This window comes from Polypterus senegalus, chromosome 10 (genome assembly GCF_016835505.1).
Source record: "Polypterus senegalus isolate Bchr_013 chromosome 10, ASM1683550v1, whole genome shotgun sequence".
Taxonomy (NCBI): Eukaryota; Metazoa; Chordata; class Cladistia; order Polypteriformes; family Polypteridae; genus Polypterus; species Polypterus senegalus.
Window position 1 is genome coordinate 55,496,126 of NC_053163.1, and position 21,599 is coordinate 55,517,724.

At 39.2% G+C, this 21,599-nt stretch overlaps 1 protein-coding gene across 4 annotated transcripts in view; it reads left to right on the forward strand.

Annotated features, from left to right (window-relative positions):
- The window catches only part of mid2 (midline 2), an 846,826-nt gene that overhangs the window by 491,792 nt on the left and 333,435 nt on the right, over positions 1-21,599 (forward strand). Inside the window, exon 1 of one of the 4 annotated variants that reach the window (XM_039765791.1) lies at positions 14,845-15,192. The exons of 2 other annotated variants lie outside the window; for them this stretch is intronic. The gene's annotated coding sequence lies outside the window, so the exon portion shown is untranslated. Of the gene's footprint in view, positions 1-14,844; positions 15,193-15,447; positions 15,552-21,599 lie in introns of those variants that run through there. One more of the 4 variants, XM_039765793.1, reaches the window with a different exon arrangement.

The following is a 21,599-nucleotide window of genomic DNA, read 5'->3' on the forward strand; positions in this document are numbered from 1 at the left end:
GTCATTCCAAAATATGGCACATCACAAACATTTTTAGTAATAAAATATATTGCATTTGTTATTTCAATTGATATTGAATCAAAAAATATTAACATATCTTTTATGAATCCCATACCAAATAACATGTAATAGGCAGAAAATGCCTCGCAGTTAGGAGACCTGGGTTCACTTCCCGGGTCCTCCCTGCATGGAGCTTGCATGTTCTCCCCGTGTCTGTGTGGATTTCTTCCAGGTGCTCTGGTTTCCTCCCACAGTCCAAAGACATGCAGGTTAGGTGCATTGGCTGGGATTTGCTCCAGCAGACCCCCCTGACCCTGTAGTTAGGATATAGTGGGTTGGATAATGGATGGATGGATTAATGCTGAGGTCTACCTTGATTACTTAGATTTCAACTTAGATGAGTTGTACAGCTAGTTATATATACATTAAAGGTACAATTTTGAAAGATAGCAGAAGTAAGCTTATTGCAAGAATCAATAAGAACTGAAAAAGGCCAGTAATGGAAATCATCAGTATGAAGGCGCTGTCTGGTGTGACAGTAGGGGGCACTATCAATCCCTTGAACCCTCAGGTACCACGCCAAACACCAGGTAAAAGTCCAATAATTCTTATTTTTATTATAATAATTATGTGCACCAAGCACCCTCCACGCCACACTACTTATTAAATAATCAATACAATAATCAATCCTCCAACTCCCAGACACAGCCACCCTTCCTCCCAGCTCAGCTTATTATCTGGGAGTTCCCATGGTCCTTTTATATCACCTGACCCGGAAATGAATCCACCCTACACTCCATGAGATTCCTTATCACTTCCGGGTCAGATACAAAATCCTTTTCTTCACCCCGGAAGCACGTCGCTCCTACTGTTCATGTGACCAGAAAGTACTTCTGGGTTATAGGGCACGTAGCACTCCCCAAGCCTCCCTATAGCGGCTTCTGGTGGTCCCCATGGTATCCAGCAGGGCTGTTTATAAAAACTACAAGATCCATGAGGCTCTGCTGGAATTCGGGGAACCTCCAAGCTGCTTGGAGGGCTCCATCTGGTGGCTTGGAGGTGTGGTCCGGAATATATAGCCGGCCATCCTTCACACTGACCTATGGCTTGTCAGGTGCTGTCATGATGTTGATAATAGTAATAATAATACCTAGCCAACCTGCGGCGTAGTATACGCCGCATAATTATTTATTGATGGGTGAACACTTTCTGAAAGACACAGTTGTCCAAATGGGGTGGGTTTGAGGATACGACTGTGAGTGAATGAAAAGAAGGAACTCTTGAGAGAGCAACATACAACTTTCCATGACTGAAAACTGGTTTTGGCAGATACAGGCATATCTTTTTGAAAGTTTGGCCCTGTGCCTTATTAATTGTCATTGCAAAGGTCAAACTAACAGGAAATTGTCTACATGTAAAAGTAAAAGGCAAATTTGAATCTGATGGGGTCAGGGAAATCCAGGGAATAAGGACAGTTTGTGAGGTAGCAGCTGCGACAGTTTTACATTCCAGTACATTGCGGTGAATGCAAGTAACAGAAAGTCTAGTGCCATTACAGAGATCTTTTGCTGGCATGAGGTTTCTGAGAAGCATGACGACTGAACCAATTTTAATTTTGAGTTTATGCGGAGGCATGCCACTGGGAGTAAGACTGTTAAGAAATTCTTCAGGGAATGAAAGTTGATCTGCAGGATCGTCTGTGATGATGGAGTCAAACCTGGTGAAAGTTACTTCGTCGGTAGGGATAAGTCCTCGAGGGCGAGGGTGGACGTGGGAGGAGGGTTACAGTTGACAGGCGGGGCTCTGTCGTGCGTTCCCCATGATGCGGGAGGAGGGTTAGAGTGGGCGGGCGGGGCTCTGTCGTGTGTATCTCATGGTCTTAGAATTGGTGGGTGGGGCTCTGTGAGTTGGCAGGCATGGCTCTGTTGTGCGTACCCCATGGTCGGGCGACTTAGTCAATTATATATATATAGATAATGATGTAACATTTTAGATACTACAAAAATACATCTCTTACTTATACGTTCATAAAGTTTCCGCACTTTTCTATTTTTGTTGAAAACGATGAAAGCGGGAGGAGGAGTAATTAGGCATTAAAAAGTTGGTACGACACTGGGGAAATTGCATCACAAATGAAGGTGACTATGTCATTTGTTCTTGAAATTCTTAATAAATAGACTTAAAAAAATTGTGGAAACATTTTGGACGCCCCTCGTTTATCGCAAAGTAACAAGACCTTAACAGAGGCTTCTTCCAATTTAATAACACATAGAATACATTAGCAAAGTGCTTACTCTTCTCTGTTCAGTGTGACATATAAAGAGGCTTTGCTACACTGGTAAAATTACTTGTGAATATGAAGAATTCCCAGGTTTTTACTGAATTATGCAATTTCAAGAGAAATACTGTAAGTCCCCCTAATCATTTATATATAGAGAGGTTTTCTTAAATCTAAAGAGCTACAAAGTCATCAAGAAAGAAAACAAATAAAAATATTAAATATAAAATTGTGTAATACAGTAGTAGTTGAAAAAATGACAATTTTCTACAATCAGAATTAAACATTCATCCAAACAACAATAATAACAATAAAACACATAACATGAAATAATGCATATATAATCAGAATAAAAATGAGACGCAGACCTCCAAATGTTGGGCTCCTTAAAATGTAGTGTGAAAAGATGGGTTTTAAGTAGCAGCTCAGACCTGGGATGTGCAGAACATTCCATAGCTGAGGAGCACTGCAGGATTACGTTTTTTCCCTTATGGGTCTAATTTGGCAGAAGGGCTGCTGCTGAGTGAAGAAGCCAGGAGAGCAGCATTAGAGGGGCTGACTGTGCTGTGGACTGTTTTCTATTGAAGTTTATGATTTTTTAAGGTAACATGTGTTTAAACCGGGAGCAAGTGTAGCTGTGACAGTAGAGGGGTGATGTGACGAAACAGTGAGGTCTGAGTAAGGACATCAGGAGCACAGTTTTGCACATTATGATGCTTTTTAAGGGATTTTGCAGGTAGTGAGGCATGCATTGCAATAATCAAATCTAGTGGTGGAAAACAGAAGTTATTTTATTTTTTAATGTGCCTTAACTTTCAACTGATTGTCAAAAAAACTCTAATGTTAGGTGCTTAAGTGGTGGGTAATACCTGATAACTCTTTTAATTATAGATGAAGGAGTGCGAATTAAATTAATCTCAGTTTTTGAACAGTTTAGTTATTTTATTCTCAAAGTTAAAAAGAAGGATGTGTAAAGGAAAAAACATAAAAGAGATATTAATTTAAAAAGGCAAAGCAACCCCTGCAGCCCCATTTGGCCTGCTTATGCAAATATTTTTCCTCTATGTAAGGAAGAGACAGACTCCCAGCATTCTCACCTAATTTAATCAACCATTGAAGGCTTATTTGGTATCTCTCTCCATCAGCAGTATCACTCCATCTTCCAATTTCAGATTAGAACCTCACTATGGGGTTATGTCTAGGGCAGATTCCGTATTCACTTCCTGGGTCAAGAAATAGCACTTTAAAATAGCAGAACTGTCTGACAGTTCCCTATGGGGACTCTGAAAACACTGCATTTCAGACACCTCACTCTCATATAAAGGCCAAATTCTACATACCCACTGTCTGTATCTGTAGTACTGTAGGTGTGCTGTATCTGGAGATGTAATTAATGTTCAGAAGATAAGCGTTCAGACCATAGTTTGTGTGTATATACACTTTCTGGCCACTTGATTAGGTACACCCTTTCAACTGTTTGTTAATGCAAATATCTAATCAGCCAATCACATGACAGCAACTCGGTGCATTTAGGCAATGTCAAGATGACCTGCTGAAGTTCCAGCAAGGAAGGAAGAATATCCAGTGAGCAGCAGATGTCTGGGTGAAAATGCCTTGTTGATGGCAACAGTAACTCAAATAACCACTCGTTAAAATTGAGATATGTAGAAGAGCATCTCTGAGTGCACAATACGTCGAACCTTGAAGCAGAATAAGACAGCTGCTGCTATCGACCACAGGTTTGTAGGCAGTAAGGTGGTCAGATTTGCTCAGTTGTAGTACAGATTTCTATTTAAAGGCCTTAGCTTTTGAATAGAGCAGGTCCAGCTTGTTGTGTCCACAAATGGAACATGCAAATTGAATTCCAGGGCCTACTGCCTTCTGGTGGCTCCTATGTACCCATCCTAGTGTGCAGAGGTGTCATGTATTAGTGGTGCAGGTTACTGTGTCCCCTTTAAGACCCTAGGCTTGTCCCTTGCCAAGCCCATGCCTCTTTTTCCTTTTTTATTTTTAATATCCACATGTTCTCTTCCTAATACTCAAAGCACACTGTAAGTAGCCTGAAGTATCTGCATCAGTAGGACTGTCAGGACAGCTTTTCACAGAGAAATCAGCCAGTTTGTAACATACTGTATAGTGCTGACATTATTTAAGTCTCAAAATATGAGGCCTGGCACACACCGTACAAAAAAACTGTAAACTAAGATGAAGTGATATATCTCAGCTGGTTATTTTTATTCAGTAGCAGAGGCAAAGAGAAAAGAGCAAAACTGCATCCACCGATAAAGCTCTAAATATAAATGTGCATGTACTAAACCTGGCAGGTGTGACTTAAAACTGTTCGGCTCAGCTGTGTTCAGAAAAGAAACTAATTACAAATGCTTCCTTTCAGGTTTTTGACAATTGCTACAGCTTCAAGGCGACAGCTGTAAGAAATTATTCAAGTCAGACAAATACAAATAAAAAGGTACAATGTGCAAAGAGAAGTCTCATAAACACCCGTACTGTACTCATGTTTCTGAGCCAAAAAAATAAAGATTTGAGCTTATCAGCAGCTTCTTGCGGAGCTAGAAAATACACCTCAGTAAATCAAGGGTGCCAAGGGTGTTAGAAGTTAGACTTAGAAAAAAAGACTCAGATATTTGTTGCTGCATACTGAAAGGCAAAAACCTCAAACTAGAAATCTGTATTTTTGTAAAATGTTTAACTCAAAATTAGGCAGAGTGTTTTAACAGTAAAGATGATCTCCTTTATGATGTGTACTTGCAGGCTGTTTTATTTCATCCAAGGTTCTGGCTTGTGTTCAGATTACTTTTTAGGTATTTTTGTTCATTTTTGATTCTCTTGTTTTGGTTAACAGTGTTACTTTTCATATTCATTTGCATTTTTCTGTGCTTTTTAATTAGCTTTGTGTATTTTTCATGTGTCTCTGCTTATTCTGTTTTGTTCTTTGTATTTTGTGATTGGTTCCCCAAGAGCCGGGGCCTCCAGTCTCTCACCATTAAGGGCCTGCCCTCAGCCATATAAAGACTGAAGAAACAAGCAGTCCCTTGCGGTTCATTGAATGTGCTTAGTGCTGTTGGTGAGTTCTGGTGATTTATTATTGTTATTTTTTGGATTCTTGGGTTCTGTGAACTTTTTGCTCTGATTTTGACCAATGTTTCGGATTTGTATTGGGACTTGTTTGCTATTGGATTTTCTATTTTACTCAACACCTTCTGTACCTTTTGTGTTTATCTAAGCTTACTTTTTTCAGAACACTTTTTTTAATAGATATTTTTATTTATAAAAATTCCTTGTTTCCCCTTTGTTAGACAAACCAAGGTTTGACAAACCCTTCCTCTTATAGGTTGGTGGGGGTTGCTACAGTTTTTAGGGCTTTATGCTAAGGTACTCCCACGCTCATGACACAGGGAAATAAAAGGCACAGCAGTTCTCAAGTATTTTTGTAAGCTCCTTTTAGGATTAGTGCTACATCAGAGCTCAGAAGTGATTCTTATCTGTCCCTTTCTAATTGTACTCCTTTTCAGACCTTCAAAGTTAAATATTATTAACCTAATTTAACTTTCAAGCAGTTACTAACATACATAATATTGCACTAGGTTAGCCATTTTGGGTGCATATTGATCAAGCTGCTTAATTTAGAGTCCAAGCATGCGGCCGACTCACTTACTTATCTTCAGTTACTCCATGAACTGACTGAGAACAAATCAGGAAACAAAAATCTATGGACACACTGCATCTCACAGACTGCATGTAAAAATCCCAGATGAATATACAAATTAGCATCTTTCTTCATTGTCCCTTTATAGATTTTTGTCAGCTATTATGCTTAATCATTCTTGATACTCTGCCAGTAAAGGATTCTTGGACATTTGTAATGATCAGTGAGCATCTTATGGTGCCAGGGCTTTTGTAAACCTTGCACAGATTGGAATGTATGCTTTCCATGGCAGCGTCTGCCCTCTGCCAGCATTAGTTTGAGGTTCACTCAGGGGATTCCTGGGCTGAACTAGTCAAGATGAACCCTTTTTATGGTCAAATTCTTCTTCAGGGAATACACAGAAGCTGAAAACATAAGATTATTAGGTTTGTACAGTAATTGTATCTTAACATGAATTATTAGTTTAATTATTTATAAATTAAAGGTCAAACTAAAAGGTTATGGGCACATTGCAGTGTTTATTGGTTGCTACCTTGAGTTTCTAATCCTTATGTCCTGTGGATTCTGCCCTGAGTTGCCCCATGTGTTGTTCTCATAAACTGCACTTTCATCATTCAGATACTTGAGTTTTCCTTAGGGAGTCCAGCTTCTGCCCCCAAGCCCCCCACCAAAGCAATACAATTAGGCTGATTAAATGACCTAAATAGCTGCCTATTTAATAAATGTTGGGCACACGTGAGGGTCCAGGTCCTCTGTTCATGACTGTTGTTAGCCTGTTGTTAGTCATACAAGCTGTCATTCAATTGGGTCAGCAAATAGATGAATTACCTTCATTGCAGATTTGTCCAAAGTAATTGTGCTGATTAGTTATGCCAGGGATGTGTGGTGTGGCCAAGATGGGTTCTGCCTTTCTGTGACCTTACAAGTGGGTCAAGCAAATTCACTAAATGAACAAATTGATGGAATATTTGGCAACATTAAAGGACGACTAGACTGATGGTATTACATAACAGCTTGTTTTCTCTCCCTAGTTGTTTTGAAGTGTTTCTTCTGTTGAAATGTCATTTCAGCCTTTATTTTCCTTTCACAGCATGTTTTCACTTATATTCTGTATTTGTTTTTGCACTCCATGCTGGCAGAGCTATCTCACACTTTCTAGTTGTACTATAAACATACTAACTTTCATAGCAAAAAATACACTGTATATTTATCTATAAAAAAGACTTTTCTGTCTCCTTAGTTCTTTCAGTAAACAAAATGTGAAATGTAGTCATTTTTACAGACTCACCCTAATATGGAATTCTATTAAACACAGTCTGTCTGGCTTACAATTTGCTTAAATACTTAAAAGTACCACTGAATTAAAATTTACCATTAAAAAGTATTTTAAAAATGGCTTTCAGAAGCTGTTTGGTCAGGTGCTAAATTTAAACGTATTCAGGCATGAGCTCCCCATTTCTTAATTATGGAAAATCGTTGCAGCCTCACCCTTTCGAATAAAGGACAATTAATATTGTCAGCAGAAATTGAATTATACGTTGCCATTAAACTCACATATTGAAGCAACTTCTTTACACCCTGCACATTATAATGTAATGTCGGAATGAGACATCTCTGCAAAATAACCTGCCGTGCTTCTGTGGTAATACAGCCGTGGATCAATCTGCATGCGAAACACGCTTGGATTCATTCAGTTAGGTAGATGGGGTATAGTCAGCTTTCTGTGTGAAGTTTTTTTGTTTAATTTAGCATTTGAGGAGTAAAATAACACCACAGATCTGTAGCTCTAATTATACAAATCTTGATATTTTAAATGAAGCAATGCATTCAAGTGAAAGAAAGGGCAAATTTGACTAAACAGCACTTTATAATGTACCCAGCGTTAGAATTGCTTTTGTTTGTTTGACAAGCTTAGTAACTTTTCCAGTGATATTCTTAACAGTAGAGCATTACAGAACTCTTTTATAAAAGTTTATTGTTGTTTGCTTTGACAACAGTCTACCTAACCCTACCTAATGTATTACTATGATGACAAAACAAGACAAGACTTCAGATGATTGAAAAAGGAGGCCTGGGAACTCCATGGGAATAAAAATAATTTGTGGGTCATGAAGGATAGCAGACCTTATAGTAGATGTTCCTAGAATACTCTTTTATCATGAAGATTCCAAAATTAAATCGCTCTATTATAAAAGAAAATCTTGAGATGAGACAAAACTATTGCCAAGAGATTTTTTCAGGTTGGTAGAGGGGGTCCCATCCTCCTTTCAACCATTTCCAGTTAACGGCCCACGGCCACGGTCCTCTCACCTCTCATTCATGTGAATGCTTTTGTCAGACACAGTTCATGTGCTCTCAGCTCTTATAAGTTTTTACGTTTTCCTCACTTAAAGTTCCCAATAAAAGAAGGCTTATTATGTCCAAATCTTACTTAAGAATTTCATCACGAAGAGTTATCAACAGAAGAAATGAGCACACGGGCAATCCTAGCACTGAGAAATGATGAAGTCAAAAGAATTAATATGAAAATTGTCGATTGTATACACAGCAGATTGGTTACATATATATCAATTGACTATGCTGAAAAAGTTGGTGGTGATGTTGCAGAAGATGAAAACATCAACTTACAATATTCTGTAAAATATCTGCAACCGTTAACACCGTCCAGTCTTTCACCATGCCGAATTACTGTTGAAAAAAGGATGTATTGCAATATTATTGCATAATTTATGTATGAGTGATGGGTTATGCAATAGGACAAGATTAGTCAGTCATTTCCTAACCTGCTATATCCTAACACAGGGTCACAGGGGTCTGCTGGAGCTAATCCCAGCCAGCAGAGGGCGCAAAGGCAGGAACAAATCCCCAGGCAGGGTGTCAGCCCACTGCAGGGCACACACACACATACTAGGGACAATTTGGACTGTGGGAGGAAACCAGAGCACCTGGAGGAAACCCATGCAGACATGGGGAGAACATGCAAACTCCATGCAGGGAGGACCCGGGAAGCAAACAAAGGTCTCCTTACTGCGAGGCAGCAGCTCTACCACTGCGCCAACGTGCTGTCCTTGGACAAGATTAGTTGTATTGAAAATTGGTCAAACAATTCTGACATGTAAAATTTTAACAGGCGACAAGAAAGGTAATGTAGTATATCTTACGTGGATAACATTAAACACCAAAGGAGAACCTGATATGCCATTCGTATTAAAACGTTTACAGTTTCCTGTTACAATAGCTTTTGCTATGACAATTAACAAATCACAGGGACAAACATTCGAAAAAGTCGGTTTATTTATTAGAGAGAAAGAACGATATTCACTCACAGGCAGTTATATGTATATGCATTGTCACAATGTAAGTCCAAACACGGAATTAAAATTCAATGCGATATTGGTGAAAAGTTAATTTCAAATATTGTTTTCACTGAAGTTCAACAGTAAAAGTGTAAGTATAAAAAGTATTTGCATGTTAATTTCAAAGCCAAACAGAGCAAAAATATATAATGCAATGAATACCTCTAACACAACATGAAATAATTGTCTTTCAATTTATTACGTTTAAACATTGTTACTATGGTTAATTACTCACTGTAATGTAAAATAGTTAGGTCTATTATGCATATGTAACAATTCCCATTAAAATAACAATCTGTTTAAATTGTACATTCGCTTCCCCATACGCATGCAGCAGAGCTGTGAAGTGGCTAGTGGATATCACCCGTCCGGGGGTTGGCGAGCAAAGCGAGAAGGGGGTCAAAGTCCTCTAGTATAAAAAATCAAGTATCGGTGATTGTGTTAATGAACTTCTATATGTATGAAATGCAACCTTGATATGAAGATACACAGTCAATGATTTTTTTTTTATATTGTTTCCTCATTTTATTAATTAACTAATAAAGCCATATTTCAGTCTAATGCAGCTTTCTTGCACTGAGAAAACATTGTTAAAAGCTGCAAAAGGGAGATACCTTAATAAATAATGTGCTTGCATGTTTCCTTCTTCTCGTTGCCAGCCCAGCCTTTTCACTTCCTGGAACTAAATTGCAACAGAACTTCTAATATCCATGTCTCTTTGGGCATCTACTTCCTTGTCCTATGCATTTGACTTTTCTGGCTATCAATAGTTTCTTTTTAACCACATTATTTATTAAATGTATTGTATGTAATCACCCCAGTTCAGGGCCACAAGGGCCAGAATTTATATTTAGAAGAACCAACTCTAAATCGTACATCCATACTTACTCAGAGAGGGTCCATTTAAATCTCACGTTGTTTAATTTGTTAAATTTGGATAAAATAATTTTTGGACATTATACAATATACTGTATATAGATTTACAAATGCATATATCTTTCTCAATAAACACCCCCCCCTTCAATAAAGGGAAAAAGGCATTTCAGAATTAGACTTTTAACCAGCCACCCAACTGATACCTAGTAGTAAACAGTGACTTGCAAAAGCATTCAGAGCTTTTAAAAACTGTCTTCCCAAATTTCAACTGCACTTACACATCTTGTTCCAGTGTCTGATTTTCAAGACAGTCTCATACGCTAAAAAGAGTTTTTAAAAAGCAAATTAGTTACTTGTCAACATATACCTTAAAAACTTCAATATGTTGTTTATGTACAGTAAATATTCAAACCCCACACATTTAGGGACATGTGTCGAAATAACATCTTTAACTCTTTTGGGTTGGTGTCCACCAGTGCTTAGCTCCAGTTGACAGTCTTCTTCTCATTTCCCCTGACAGATTTTTTCCAGATTATCAGACTTCTTGGACATGTGGTAATATGCCCTACTGGCATTACCAGTAAGTAAATACAATTAGTTAAGCGTCCTCTGCTGGGTACAGAGGGAGGCTTTTGTATGAGGAAAAAAGGTACAAAGAAAGGAAACTTACCTTTTTTCATTTATATAGTGTAGAAAGACGTCTTCGTTGATGATATTAGCGTCTTTTGGGGGAGTGTCACAGCGGGTCTCATGTAGACTGGAGAGACAGCCTTGCCATTGACGGCCGGGATGGCATTGTCGGTACTCCACTCCTGCACGCGTTTCCCGCGACCTCATTAACGCTAAAGGAGTAAAAGAAAGTGCAAAGCGTCGTAGTATTAGTTTACCGCGGTCTAGTAAAGGGATCCCGTATTCGTAGTTGTCTGAGCTGTAGCTCAGGAAAGGAGAAAAAATGGAGAAAGTGCTTACTTTAACTTAAGGCAGAAGTGCAGTTGGCGTCTCAGAAGCCGGCACAGCTATACGCGCACGCGCGCCGGCTGCTCGATTTTTATAGTAATTGTGTGGGAAAGTAGACACCGCTTTTCGCAAATGTGTTCACGTCATCGCGTACCTCGGGAGGGATGACGTACGGCTGTTTAATTGGTCGGCGCAGTGGCGCCGAATACAAAAGGGAGTCGTGACCTCTAGAGGGGGTCTTTTTCTGACTAGTTCGTTTTGGAGGAAGGTACTGTACTTGGTAGATCTGCGTCTTAGAAGTTACCAAGCATTACGGCTTGTGCGTTGTTTTTGTAAATATTTTTTTTTCATATAAATATCTCTGGATTAACTTTGGTGGAGGTATTTATTGGGTTGTGGTTAATGGTGCACTGTTTATTTTTGTATATACACTTTTTCTGTATTTTTGAATATTTTGGGTGAATCCTGTATTATACACTGTTTGGAGGAGCAGCTTCCTGACTTGGATTACTGTGTAGGAAGACAGCTTCACATTTTGCTTTGGTGTATATATTTGGATTTCACTAGTGTGTGTGTATTTTACTTTTTCATTTGGGACTTTCAGGAAGCACTGTAAATATTGTATATAGTCATTTCTGGGCTCCATTTGATTATTGTTTTTGTGTGTCCTTTGTGGCATTGGACTGCATTTTAATATATAAATTCCGCAGGACATTATTTTTGATTTTTCATTAAGTGCACCTGTAAATAAAAATTCACTTTGTTTTTCAAAAAAACCCAACCCTTTTTGTGTCCGTGTCTCCCTGTCTTACACCATCATCCTGGTCACGCTCGGTCCCACATACTAGACACCTAGAGTGTAAGCTGATGATTCCAATTCCCACTACACGGCGTGTCACAGGACAGCACTGGCAGAATGACATTTTCAAATGGTCAGATCACTGCTTTGACTGCTCCACTGATAGACATTCTCCATTTTAGTCTTGAGCCATTCTAATGTCTCCTCAGCTCTGTGTTTCAGTTCATTGTGTCGGTGAAAGGTAAAGCTTCGGCTAACCTTTGTTACTTTAGCTTAAAGAAGCAAGTTAATGTGCAATATATTTATATCTTTGTGCTGCATTTATTTTTCCTTTAGCTCTACTAATGTGCATTTTATGTATTTAGTGCTTTTCCTATGCATCATTCCTACAACAGGATTCTGCTGTCACTATTGCCATAGTGGTACATAGGCAGTGTTACAGTAGGCTCGTGGCATACTTTGGACTTTAACCAAATAGGCCAGGCTTAGTTTCATGTGAACTGCAGGCTATTTCATATGTGGTTCTCTGTTGCATATTCTGATGGACCTTACTGAGCGATGCTTTTCTTCTTAACCACTCCCCCTTCCAATGCAGTCCAGTATAACTGATGGACCTTTAATTCACTCTCTGTAAGTGATTGCTATGGGTATTTAGTAGTGATGGTAATGGAAGCAGACTAGAAATGAAGATGAAGACAAGAAGGAAATGTGTGGAAGAAGCTTTCTGGTGGCTTCACCTAAACATTTCCTTCTTGTCTTCATATTCTTTTCTAGCCAGCTTCCATTTCTACAACATTGAGCAGACAGCACACTAAGGGAAATCCAGACACATTAACATACTGTAATTATGTTCCTGTTTTTTTTTTTTTTTTAATTCATTATTACTTATTATTTGGCAGACAACTTTATGCAAAGCAACTTACATTTAAAAGATACAATTGGTTACATTTCTTTTGTTTTGGAGTACAGGCTTACTCGTGGTCACACAGTGTCAGTAGCAGCATTTGAACCCACAACCTTGGGGTTTGAAGTCCATTATGCCATACAGCCTACACATTTTATAACTTTATTTCTGGTTTTCTTAGAATGTTTTTTTACCAGCGATTCTGAAACAAAATGAATGTTTTATCTGGAATATATAACAATGACTTCAATTGTGAAAGGCAGTTTAGAGCTACTAGAGCACTGGCGTCTAAAAGCTAATGCAAGCAGCATACACCACTGACAAATGTACTATGGATTCAGAATGTATTAAGACTCCTTCACTTTCTGCACACTTTGTTGTGTTGTAGATTTCCTTTTAAATATACAAATTTGACATTTTTTATCATCGATATACACTCTAGATCCCAGAATGACAAAATGAAAACATTTTTTCAGAAAGGTTTGTAAATTTATTCAAAATCAAAATTGAAATTTCTCATCTATATAAGTAATCATTCTTTTAATTCAGTAATATGTAGACATATTACAGCATTGAATCTCTATAAATTTTGCTGACCTGGATTTGGGCAGATTATCCCATTCTTCCTGGAAGATCTTACCAAACTCTGTTAGATTTGAATGGGAAGTATCTGTAGACACTGCCATCATCAGGTCTCCCAACAGAAGTTTTATGGGGTTTAAGTCTGGGCTTTGGCTGGGCCACTGAAGGACAGTTAGACTTGTCCCAAAGCACTTAGGCGTTGTCTTGGCTGTATACTTCTGGCTGCTGTCATTGAAAAATGAAACATTTCCCCAGTCTGAGGTTGGGTTCAATCTGGATTAGTTTTTGTTTCCAAGGACAGCTTCTATTTTTGGCTGCCATCACCCTTCCCTCAATTCTGTTCAGTCTCCCTGTCATTGCTGCTGAAAAGCGCCCCCTACCATGATGCTACCACCACCATGCTTCATGGCAGGAATGGTATTAGACAGGCGATGAGCTGTGCCTGGTCATTGCCCAAAGAGTTCAATTGTAAGCACATCAGACTAGAAAATCTTGTTCTAAGAATTCTTTAAATGTTGTTTGACAAATTCCAAGTCGGCTGTAATACAGTATATGCCTGATTGATGGAATGCTGCTGAGATGGTTGTCCTTCTCATAGATTTTCAACTCTCAGCAGAAGACTTTTGAAGCTCTGTTAGAGTGACCATAGGATTTTTTGGTTGCCTCCTTGATCAAGGCCCTTCTTGCCCAAGTACTCTGTTTGACTGGACAGCCATCTATAGTAAGACTCCTTATGGTTCCAAACATCTTCCATTTCATAATTATTGAGATCATGTAACTCTTGGGAACTCTAAGTCCTTGAGAAATGGTCTTATACCCTTCTTCTGATCAATGCCTGCTATAATTTGATGGAGGTGGTCTACAGGAAGCTGCTTGGACTTCATGGTTTTTGTCCTGACGTGCAGTGTGAATTGTGGAACTTTAGATACACAGGGGTGTGCCATCTTAAATGATGTCCAGTCAATTTGGTTGGTCACAGGTGGGCTCCACTCAAGTTCTTGACACATCTGAAGGATAATTAAAGCAAGCAGGATGCAGCTGACCACAATCTGGACTGCCACAGCATACATAAAGGAGAGATTTCAGTTTTTTTTTTTTTTTATTTAAACCTTTCTAAACAGATGTTTCACTTTTTCAGAGTTATTGGAGTCTGTCTGTCTATCTGTCTGTACGTCCGTCCATCCATAGGAATGCAGGTAGTAATGTATTGGAATGGTACACGAAGCACTTCTGATTCTTTAAACGGGACGTTTCCCAGATAAGGCGCAACTCCCATAGCTCGCAGAGTAAAGTGAAATGTTGAAGGTGTGTGTGTGTGTGTGTGCTTTGAGGGGGCGGAGAGTTTAAGTTCGTAACAGTGGGCTGGTAAGCGAGGACTGGCAGTCTGGCATTTACGTTTCAAAGGTAGAGGGCTTGCCCTCGGTGTGCCCGCTTCGCATTGCTCTTTGCAGAGGTGGGCGGAGTCAGTTTCCTGTAATTGTCTCTCTCGCTCTCTCTCGCTCGCTCCCTCTCTCTCTCTCTCTGCCCCCTCCCCTGTCCTCTTTTCCCTTTCCTAACTTGCATATTCACGCTTAAGCAATGCTCGCCGCGCTGCTGAGGTTTGTATCGCCAGCCGGTAGATCGCCAGTCAGCGTCTATTTCGCCGCACTGCACGGACTCCAACACTAGTGCGGTTTCTACATCCTCTTCTTTTTTATTTACATACATTTATATTTGACTTAATTTCTTTGAATTTTCAAGATGACAGAAGAATGGAAGGTTCGGCGTAACAAGCTGGTAGGTAACTGAAAATCAACCCCTCCTCTTCTGTGCACGTCTGGGTGCGCGCGCGTGTGTCTTGTTTGGGTTTTCGGACTCGTTTTTGAAGTGTCAACACTTGTGTGTGGAAACACAAAAGAAAAGTGGAGAGCGAAGCTGAAAAGAGTGCGGGGCTCGAGACCACTGGGCTTCAGTGACCCGACACGGGCTCTTGAGCACCCGTAGCAAGCCGCATACTGGCGGATCCTGGACACCTGGAGGTGGTGGTGTGGAACACACTGGCACCCCGCAGAGTCCCGATCCTTTCTTTTTGTTAGTAGTGTTTTTTTCCTAATTATTCACGGGAATCGGCCATGCAGCGCTGGATAAAGACCATGGTAAGCGACTGCTCTACAGTGTTGTACTTTGAATTAAATGCGTGCATGCTGCGGACGCTCCAGATGTGTAAAGTTCCTGCCGTTGTTGTGTCCTATTCATTGACACTGAAAGGATTTTTTTTAGTTAATCCTTGGGGGTATTTGCATAACAGTAGAAATCGCGTGGGGGCAATCGCACGTGAATATTCGATTCATCTGGGTATGCATTTGAAAATGTCCATTGTATACTATTTATTATGCCCTGATTTGAGTATAGATGCCAAATTAAGGCTCCGATCAAAGTGTTGCGCCTCGATTTCGATTCGCAAGTAATCCTTGCGTGTGCATGCCGGTTGGTGAGCTCCACGGACAGGGGATCGAGTGTCGGTCTACTATACAAGGTACTTGCTGTTAAAAGACGTGCCGATATTTCTGGACCATTTTCGCATTCGCCGTGGCCTGCCGGCACTTTCAGTTGATTTATTTTACAATTAGAAGAATGTGACGACAGAGTCCGTCAGCGTACGCACAAATTGCATCGGGGGAATGACATGCAAATTGCCCGTGATGATTCCTTAAATAATGATGCAGTCATCAAAGAGTGAATCTGTAATGATTTGTTTTTGTATTTTGTGTGTGTCAGAAATCCTTGGTCACACTGTACGATTGGCACCAAGAAGCTGCTGCGGCTGCCTTGTGTGCCTGTGCATGATTTGGCGAGGCGGTCCTCTTTATAGCGAAGAGTTGCAGAAGGTATCGCCTCGTCTGAGGTGTTTCCCTGTGTTGCTCTAGATTAGATCATTCGTTTTTAGAATCCTATAGCGGATATTAAAGGTTTTGAAGTTACACTCTGCATGCAGCGTCGGTAAACGCAGTCCTGTTCCCCTCTGAGACACCTTCTGAAACTGGGGATCGAGCGAATCCCTTAGGACACCCGCTGTCACTGTCCCACTAAGTGTCTGGGCTCGGCGCCCAGGACGCGCGACTTTATCTCATCCCTTTCACTCTCTGCTAAGTGTTACAATAATTCTAAAACAGCGGCTTATTAGGATCTTTATTTTTAGCTTTACTTTTCAAACATGTGGCAAAGTGTGACATTTTCGCACCTTTTGCCGTTATCTCCTATTTTTAGTAAAGAATCTAGCACACATTTACACCACATTATTAGAAAGTCGGGGAAGGGAATGGTGGTGCAAACTCGACGCACCCAACATTGTCTGGGGTTTGCCCTCGTCTTTTCTACTCCTTTGTGAAAATTTCTTTAACAATTGTATAGTGGCTCCTGCACTCAGCCGAAAAGGCTTTCTCAGGAAGGATACAATATCCTTATGAGGTTTGTAAAGGTAATATAAACCACTCTATAGCATTTAAGTTTTCTTCTTTCCTTTTTGCGTAAGGAATGTCTTTTAAGAGTTTAAATAAATAGCCTTCTATGTATCCTTCTATTGAGCAAGGCTTTGAAATGATCCGGTAGGCAAACTCAAGTGTTATTTTTCTAACATGGCTTCCCTTATCGTATTTAAAACGTTTGCTTCATTAGCAGCTTTTCCTTGCCTATTTATTATGTATAACAGCTTTTTTGCACCTTTTTGAAAAACTTATTTTTACAACTCCTGTTCCAATTAATTCACATCGAGATCTAGTATTAAGTTGAACTTACGACCTTGTGGTTGCACATAAACCACTTTAACCACTACACCTCATTCCGAAAAAAAAAAAAGTAAGTCCTGTGAGGTTTTCTGTGGGTGCTTCCTAGCTGCTCACCATTTAGGAGTGTATGATATGTAGTATTGTGAAAAGTGTTCTATTTACTTTTAAAAATCAGTAGTAATCTCCAAAGGTCTATTTGTTATGCAAAGCTATTCAATTTATTATTTTTGTTTCTGGTCTGGCACTCAGTACAAAGACCATGCCGCCGCATTATGCCGATGGACGATATACATTAGTGGTGGCTGAAATGGCTCCCCACTATCCATCTATCCATCTATCCATCTATCCATCCTTAAAGTTCTGCTCTATTCATTCATGAAACCGAGTCCATTCCTTGAGCTTAGGGCTACCATGAGGGTGTGATGGTTCACTTGATGGGTAAAGTCCTCCTCAGTATATGAGCAGTGCCAAGGTGGATCGATCTTTTGGACCTCTTGTTCCTTGATATAACAAGGTTTTTGGAGGTGTAGTTTTCCAACCCTTTCTTGACCAGCCCAAGAGCACTTTTTGTAGTATTGGCATCCTTCTCACATCATGCTTCACTCCTTACATTTACTGTGTTGGCCCACCAGCTCCATCAATGGGCACTTTTTCATTGAGCAATTCTCTGTCTTTTCCTCTAGAGGCTTAAAGTACCACGGCTTGCATCTTCTCCCTTACTAATTTAAATGGACTTGGGTTCCTTTGCTTGTCATAAAGGAAAACGTAATGTAGCTGTCATGTGGAGGATGTGTCTGGCTGAGAAATACCTAAATGAACTCAGCTTATGTGTGATTTAGGTGCATAGAATGTGTGCCTTTAAGTTGTATTTACTCTACATTTCAATCGCTTTAGATATAATGTTTTCAAGAAAACAAAACTACATGAATAATATACAATTTATCATTGTCATTTACAAAGTTGTACATCTGGATTCTTAAATGGCTGAAGATATCCCCATAGAGTATGCTATATTATATAAGACACACAGTCTTAATATGAAGATTTACAGTCTGTAAAGTTACAAATCTGTAACTTTTATAGCTCATGGTGATTTTAAAGCATCCCTATGTGATTTTTATTCTGGAGACTGTACTAATTTAACTTTTTATCCTTTATCACAAAAATACTTTAATACTGTTAAATGGAAGTCTCACATGTAGCCAGAGCATTTGAACACTTACCTACATGACATGGTAAACTTTCCTGGCCAAGGGGGATTGTCCGGAGGCTGTGTGAGTGGTCCGCTGCTGCAGATGATGAAATGGGGATGGAGGATGAATTGCAGGAAATGCAAACAAATGTGAAAAGGAATTTAGCAGATCAAAATTGCTGAGCTTGAGTTGATTGATTATCCTTTGTTTTTCTTATTAAACCATTTAACTTGTGTCTATTACCTAATACAAATGTTTTTTAAAGCCAAATGTTAAATTAAATAAAGGCAGTATTAGTGTGAAACCCAGTCAAAGGACAACAACTCAACATCCTGGGGATTTTATAATGAGAATTCAGCATTAAGTGTTAGATAGCATCTGTTTATTTTTTTTACGTCTTTATTTATCATCTTACCCTTCTTATAAGGTTACCTTGCCACAACATGATATTTTTTACAAATCAGCCTTTATATATATATTTTTCCAGTACAGTTTTGTAGGAAGCTTGGAATGAAACACTGGAAACTTTGGGCACCAGTCAAAAAACAGCAATGGACGAATGCAGTGGCATACTCACTTACATTATCTGACCCACTGCAAGCTCAAAGCAGCTAAATATATTTAAGATGTGATTTCCAGATCAAATCATTTTAGAACAATATCTCAGAACCCATACACCGTCTATGCAGTTTGCATGTTCTCTATGTCTCTCTGTGGATTTTCTTTGAGTACTTCAGTTTCCTTGCATATATCTAAGATGTGTTTTTCAGATTCCATCATTTTAGAACAACATCTTTAGAAAATCTAGAATGATTTGATCTGAAATACACATCTCAGATATATGAAAGGAAACTAAAGTACAGTACTCAAAGAAAATCCACAGAGAAACATAGAGAACATGCAAACTGCATAGAGACGATGTGTGAGTTGTGAGGTAGCAGCACTATTGTGGCATTGCATTGTCTAGCTTGTTAATCAGCACAGATTTTCTAAAGACATTGCTCTAAACTGATTTTCTTTTCACCATAGTTATTATCCAGTTTGCATGTTCCTCCTCTATGTACTGTATGTGATAATTTTTAATGAGTATTCTGTTTTTCCTCCCTTAGCCCAGAGACACGCATGGTAGGTTCAGTAGGAGCATGTAAATTGCCCACTTAGGAGTGTGTCGCTGAGCATTTGCCCTGCAGTTCAGGGTTGTTTTCTGTCCTTTGCCCAGTTTAGATTTAGGACACGGCCTCCCATCACCCCCTACTTGAAAAAGTGGGGTTCAGAAGATGGAAGGAAGGATACGCAGCATGAATTTAAAGATATTAAATCAGACCTGTTGTCTATCATTTATGACTGAAACACCTTAATTTTAATAGAATGAAAATATGTGACAAAGACAGAAAACTGACTAAAATATGGGAACAGCTTGCAGAAGATGCTTGTTAAAACGTAAGTAAAAACAATAAAGAACAAAAAGCAGGCAGAAATCTTTGGAAAATTTGACTTTTTAGGGTGTTTCGAGCCACTTTATGAAAGTCTACTGTCAACTTCTGTTTATGTCATAATTTAAGTTTGTAGCTGACAGGAAGAAAATGTAACACATAAATAGACTACACTGACAACCAAGTTGTATGCATTAAAATTGCATTTCTCTTTAATTTCCTATTTAAAATGAAAGCAGTCATTTTTGATGGTACAACATGTTATGCTATGTCCATCTACTATTAACAATAACAATAATGTCATACCTGCTTAGTTCAACTGTAGAACCATGGATGATGCAGTGTAAAGTTTAAGTTTGTTGCAAGTATACATAAATTCCAAATTGCTTCAATGACGTTGAAGGTGGCATGGTGGCTCAGTGGTTAGCACTCCTTCCTCCTCTGCGATCACATTGCTCTCAGTATTCTGATCAAGCATGTAACTCTCTGCTCAGTTTTACAGTTTTGTATATCTTTAGGAGTCATTTTATTAAAACAGCTTTAGTTATGGACTGGTGTCCCATCAAGGGTTGGTACCCATCTTGTGCTCAGTGCTGACATCATGAGCTTGGGTACGCCACAACACAGGATTGGATAGCCAGGTGGGAATAAGAATATGATTAGCTGAACAGATGGACAGAAACTTTAATAATAGCTTGACTTAATAATACAAGAGCTGAAGCATTTAAAATGTTATAGTGTTAAAGAGAATAAGAAAACAATTATGCTAATACAGTAGTGTTGTGTCTCCTAAAGAATACACCAGTGCAGAATGTTTTAGTAAATTAGAATTCATAATGATGGATATGTGACGAGGGAAATAGCAGCAAACTAGAGTAATGCCAAAGATGAAATAAGCCACAAGCTGACCCCACCTTGCCATTCAATTAGAGAGGTTACTACGCACTAGCCCTCCTCTCACCATCCACATTTCAGAAAGCAGGGCTGTGTTGACTAAGCAAACATCAGAAAAAAACATCTTGAACATCTTTGTTACACTGTACCCCTAATCTAAGAAGCACTCCAAAATGTCAGAGCTGACATATTGCAAAATTAACGGAGGTCTTTCAACCCACAAATTAAATCTTTCAAGTATGGAGTCTTAACATAATAAATAAACAGAAGGGCCATCCACTCTGGCAAGATCTAGACTTCACACCCATTGGTGGCTCTTAGTCTATGGTCCCTGTGAGCCACTTTCACTAGCGTTTCTCTAATGTGTAGTTACTTCTCTGATTAGACATTTGATGGAAGGTCCTCCTGGAGATGTACTCCTTCCATCAAACAGAAATGTAATTTCTGGGTCTCATCATTACTTCCACGTACCATGGAGTAAGTCCTTGGCAGTTGTGAGTCTGGCAGCAGCATGTGGTTATGAGTGCAGCACATAATGTCAGTGTCAGATTAGCCAAATGGCACTTCAGTTTTCTGCTGTATAGCAAACAAATCCGCTACTACTGGTGTGTTTATGAGAGTTTCTGCCTTATTTTATTTGTGCTTATGTCAAATTCAAAAATTGATGAGAAGAAGTTAAGGATCGCGTGTATATATGGTATTGTAGATATATATGCATAGGTCCAGGTACCTACCAGGTAACACGTGTGGTTGGTGAGCCAGCCAGCAGACATCCACCATGTCCTCTCAGTTGCAAGAAGAAGATCATAGACATGTTATATAGTACCTGCCAACATCCAGGGTTTGATCCCTGCAAGGGGATATATATATATATAAACTGTCCCCCACGTAGTAGTGAA